Source organism: Pinus tabuliformis, chromosome 6 (assembly GCF_031772625.1).
Source record: "Pinus tabuliformis cultivar Carrire ecotype Pingquan chromosome 6, CPIR1, whole genome shotgun sequence".
In the NCBI taxonomy this organism is placed as follows: domain Eukaryota; kingdom Viridiplantae; phylum Streptophyta; class Pinopsida; order Pinales; family Pinaceae; genus Pinus; species Pinus tabuliformis.
Genome location: NC_142292.1, coordinates 1,909,956,775 through 1,909,962,774, shown reverse-complemented (window position 1 = coordinate 1,909,962,774; position 6,000 = coordinate 1,909,956,775).

The following is a 6,000-nucleotide window of genomic DNA, read 5'->3' as shown; positions in this document are numbered from 1 at the left end:
TTCTCAATGTTATATAAATTTAGAGGTAAGATGGATCTATGTTGGTGTATATATCCATTGCGGAAGGTTGAGAGGATAAATGTCCCATGTGTTGAGGGTCACGATTAAAGGTGTAAATAAATCTCAGTTACATAATAAGTATAGCAGCTAAGACGTGGATGAGAGGAAAATATAAAATGACGAAAACCACAACACACTAGTGCAAAGATCTTAGTAACCACTGCAACCACTAGAACATTGACGACCATACAAAGGAGAAGTCTTGGAAGTTGCATCCAGAGCTAAACCCAAAGAAAAAAAAGAAAGATAATAATAAGAAGAATCTCATGGCGACTGATTCGAGCAACCAAGTTGAAAGAAGCTAAAACGTGGATGAGAAGATCGTTTGTATGTTGGTGCAGAAGGAGGTAAACTTGAATAGCCTTCAACGATAGGAATATAAAGAAATTACCAAACTCTTCCATATAAAGATACATGTTAAGAAGACAAAGATTGATGCTATGTTTGACTCAGAATCATAGGAAAATCTCATTGCAATGGAGCTAGTCAAGAATTTAGGGTTGGAAGTTCGTGATCATCCAAGCCCATATCCATTGGGATGGGTAAATAAGGATGTTGAGCTGAAGGTAACAAAACAATGCAAAATTAGATTTTCCATTAGTGTTGATTTTGTTGATGAAGTAGAACTAAATGTGGCTCCCCTTGATGCATGTGGAGTCGTGTTTGAGATTCCCTACATGTACATGCGAGATACAATATTCATGCAGAGAGCCATCCAGTATCAGCTTGTCAAGGATGGAAAACCATTCATCATAAAAAACACACAGGAAAGTCAAAAATATCACAGGTAAGTGCCAACCAAGCTAAGAAATTGATCTGTTCTAACAAGAAGTATGTTTTATTGTTTTTAAGAGAAAATCAGTTTGTAGAAGAGTCAGTAAGAGGCAAGGCATCCCTGGAGGGGTGTACTAAGAAACAAAAACAACAACTAGAAGAATTGTTGCAGGCATACATGGATGTGTTCCGAGAGCCTAAAGGGTTACCACCTAAGAGGGAATTGGAGCATGAGATCCAACTATTGCCGGATTCCCCATTGCCAAACATTGGTTTGTACAGGCAGTTTGTTATAGAAGCAAGGTGAAGAAATAGTTGCAACAACTGCTGGAACATGGTGTCATTTGACCGAGTACACCATGTTGGTCACCCATCATCATTGTGTCAAAGAAGGATGAGACTTGGTGGATGTCTATAGCTTACATGGCAGTGTACAAAATCACGCTTAAGAACAGGTAACCCCTACCCAGGATAAACGATTTGCTAGATGAGCTGCAACGAGCAAAATATTTCACTAAGTTGGACTTAAATTCTAGATATCACTAGGTTCGAGTCAAAGAAGATCCTTGGAAGACCGCCTTCGAAAAACTAGGCAATGTTGGTATGAGTGATTAGTCATGCCATTTGGCCAATGCAATGCACCAACTAGGTTTATGAGAGTAATGAATGATGTACTACGGCCTTTTATACATTTATTTGTTGTTGTCTATTTGGATGATATATTGTTATATAGTGCTACTTGGGAGGAACACATCTCACATTTGACGCAGGTGTTAGAGACATTAAAGAAGCACCATCTGCTAGCAAATCTCAAGAAGTGTGAGTTTGCACAACAATCTTTGGTGTATCTGGGGTATGTGATGGGGTGGAGGAGAGTTGAAGATAGGTCCTACCAAGGTGGAGGCCATCATGAAATGGCCTGAGCCTACTAATGTTTCTAAGATAAGGAGTTTCATTGGGGCAAGACAATATTTGAGGAAATTCATAGCCTCATTTTCAGTAGTAGTAACACCGCTCCACGCCATAACAACAAGTTGAATGAGTTTCCAATTGGGAAAGTGTCAGTAGGGGGCTTTTGAGAAGCTAGAGAAGAAAATCAGTCAAACACCAATTTTGGAAATACCAAACTTGCAGTGGCCCTTTGAATGGAGATAGATGCGAGTGGATATCCTATGGGAGCAACCTTGATGCAGGGAGGAAGACTTGTATGCTACCATTCTGAAGTATTTTATAGACATTAGAGAAATTTTGAGGTCTAAAATGGGTCTCTTAAAGAATATCATAAAATAATAGTGGAAGTAATAAAATAAGATTAGATTACATCATCAAGTTTTAGAGAGAAAAAAGAGAAAACTATTTTTTAGCCTATCTCCCTACAATTTTACTCAAATTTCGAGCGAAAACACTCATTAGATGCATAATTTAATTCCCCATCCAACGAGTGCCCATGTTGCATATTTTTGATGGACCATGCTACAAGAAAAATGAAAAATACATGAAAAAATATGATTGCAATCACATTTTTTCCATGTATTTCTCATTTTTCTTGTAACATTGTCCATAAAAATATGCAACATGGATACTCGTTAGATGAAGAATTAAATTATGCATCTAAAGAGTTTTCCCGCTTAAAATTTGAGTAAAACCATAGGGAGGTAAGTTGAAAAGGTAGTTTTTATTTTATTTTATTTTAATCTTTTTACTTTTTTAGTCCAAAAATGGTGAATCATCCCCCATGGTTGACATCATCATCTTGAATTTTATTGGTTTTTATAAAGTTGATTTTAGTTGTACATTTTTGTTTTGAGGCCCATTTTAGACCTTGAAATTTCTCTAATGGCAGTGTTTAACTACCCTACCTACGACAAGGAACTCTATGCCTTGGTGCATGCTATGAATAAGTGGAAGCACTATCTGATGGGAAAGGAGACAATAATGCACAGAGGGCACCAACCACTAGAGTATTTGTAGGACCAGAGTAAGCTACACCTGACAAGACATTGCAAGTGGATGGGGTTTTTATAATAGTTTCATTTGGTGACCAAGTAAAAGAAGGACAACACAAACAAGTTGGTCGACATTCTTTCAAGGCCACCCACACCAAAGATCACAACTTTGGGGAATCTTATGCACATGGAGCCATTTACCCATGATTCATACAAAGAAGCATATTCAGAGGATGAGGACTTCAACGAGGTGTCTTAGCAGTTGGAGTGTTAGAGTCATGTGCACAATGGCGACAACACCATTGACTACCATCTCCAAGATGGGTTACTCTATAGGCTGGATATGTTATTTGTTCTTAAAGGTGATCAATTGCAGTTGATTAGAGAGGCTTACACTTCAAGGTTGTAGGGCACTTTGGTGTAGGGAAGACCATGGACAACTTGCAGAGGTATGTGTATTGGCCTAAAGATACAAGAACAGGTAGCTAGGCTCATAAGAGGATGCATGCTTTGTTATACCAACAAACCTAACAACAAGAAACATGGTCTATATCATCCCTTAACTATACCCACTCGTCCTTGGGAAAGTATTTCCATGGACTTTGTGGGAGGTTTACCAACAACCAGGAAGGGACATGACTACCTGTTCGTGGTAGTTGATAGGTTCAACAAGATGTGTGTTTTGATGCCCTGTAAAAGGACCATCAGTGGGCAAGAAGTAATGAACTTGTTCTTTGGACAGATCTAGGTGCACTTTGGGATACAAAGGAGCATTGTTTCAGACAGGGATACGAGATTTCTTAGTGCATTCTAAACTACATTGTGAGAGAAGATGGACAAGAAGTTGAGGAGATCTACAACATTCCATCCACAAACAGATGGATAGATAGAAGTAGTCAATAGGAATTTGGTGCAACTTCTAAGGGAATACAACCGGAAGCATCCAAAGACCCATGATGAAAATATGGTATATATACAACATTGCTACAACATAGCAGTCCACTCTTCTACAAAAAAGTCCACATTCGAAAGCCTCTTTGTATATTTGCCTCCTTCACTTTTGGACATCACATATGGGCAACAAGGAGGCGTGAGGGAAGATCTTACATGAGACGCCTTAAGGGTTGTAAATTTTGTAGAAAAGATGAGGCAACTCCATATACTAGTACAAGAGACATTGTGGAAGTCACAAGAGAAATATAAGGCAAGGCATGATCAACATAGACCTACAAATTCATTCAAGGTGGGAGACAGAGTATGGATACAATTGGACAAGGAGAGACTACATGAACATGGTAAGAAAATCAAGGATCTAAGGTATGGTCCTTTCGAGATACTCATTAGAGAAAATTTGAAGTAAAAAATGGGTTTGTTACTGCTCAAACTAGCAGGGGGTCCTAAAAGAGACCCCTAAAGGGACAACTGCTAAATCAAGGGAAACAATGGATACCTAGCCCACTGTCACCTTAGCTAAGACTCCCTATTGTTTATAGCCTTTCACCGATGGGAGGAGACCCAATATATAGAAAGCCACTTATGAAGGATGAATCAACAAATGGATGTGAAGTGACCGTAATGATCCTTTTCCTAGAAGGAGGTTAAGAATGGAGCTTGCTTTCTCTTCAAGCAAGGTACAAAGCTTTTCAGGAGAAGGAGGCGAAGATTCAAGGGCTAGGTTAAGGAATATGCCTTGTAAAGGAGTTTCCCAATCCCTAAAATCTTTATTGAACTTGGTTTCCCAAGTGGTTCTAGAAGAATTAACTTTTCAAAGGTATGGGACCACATAGGACCAAGTGGACACAACCTATGTTAAGGGGAGGGAGTTTAGCAACCAATGATGATCTTAACCCAGGCAAGGAAGGGTAAAGGATCAAAACAAGAGTTTTCACTTAGAGGTGTCAAATTGATCTGATGAGGTACTAGCTTAGGGAAAACCAGGGCAAAGTTTGATCTCAGATTATCAGAGCTAGGGCTTGGGATATCTCACAATCCCACTGTCAAATTTTCTTCAAACTTGGAGGAGACCTTGAGGACACACTAATGTAGTAGAGGCTAGGAGATCAAACTTTTTTTTATGGCTACTTTTTTCGGGAAAGTGGTGATCTAGGTGGCCCAGCGTGGCTAGACCTAGAACGAGGAGGGAAAGGTGAAGAAAAATGGTTCTTTGATTGACCACCTATTGGTAGATGAGTGCCTAATCCCTTGGGGAGAATGGAGTATAGGAGAATGATGAGAAAGGACTTCATTTCCCGGTCAAGGAGGCATCAAGGACCATTGCACTTGGCCTTTAGGGCAAGAAGAAGTGACCTTAAAGCTTTATACTTCACTTTGCAAAAAGAGATGGCTTATCAAGATAAATTCAATGGTAGAATTATCCCTCAGAGATTTCATTCAACATACATGGCCCATACATTGAGATATGCTATGTAGAAACAATAATTCCACAATTTCACAATTATGCAATGCAACAATTACCCCTCGTATAGCAAAAATCCCATTCCAATGCATATGACAAAGTAAAACAAGAATTAAATGTGTGTACTTACATGTAAGAGAACATATCCAACCATCAACATATTTTCCAATAAAGAAGCTCCAAGATATGAAATTCAATCCAAACATCAAAATTCATCCCTGCTTTAATTCATCGTCCAAGAAAGAAATGCGAAATTCCCAAGAGAGAGAATGATCCAATCCAAGTGAGGATACAAAATGAATTCATGCCTCTCCTATTTATACACTCATTAGGAGTTTGAATAACCTAATTTGAGCCTACATTAGCCCATCAACAAAAATAATGTGAAAATGACTATCTATTGGTGATATGTCCACTAAACTAGCTCACAAACAAAATAATAAGCCTCTGAAGGGGTTGAATAATCAATAATGCATGTCGTTGGGCTCTCTAAGAGCCCTGGTGAAGACCATAGGTGCCAAAATGATGAACTGGACTTCCAAAAGTAATGGACAAGGGGTTGGCCCCTTGTTCTCCACACAATAAACTTGTGGTGCTCCCAATGGTTGTGAGGGAACAAAAGTGATCTCATGGGTCTCCAAGTGAGTCGAAGATTCTTGTAGTCCATCTGTAAGGGCTCAGATGATGGTGTAAGTGATGCCACATCAACATACAGTCTTGGGTCATCTTCCAAGTGCATGATACAATTGTGGGGTTGGCTGTGCAGGTGCATCTTCCTCTTTGAATAGGTGAATCTCAAGCAAT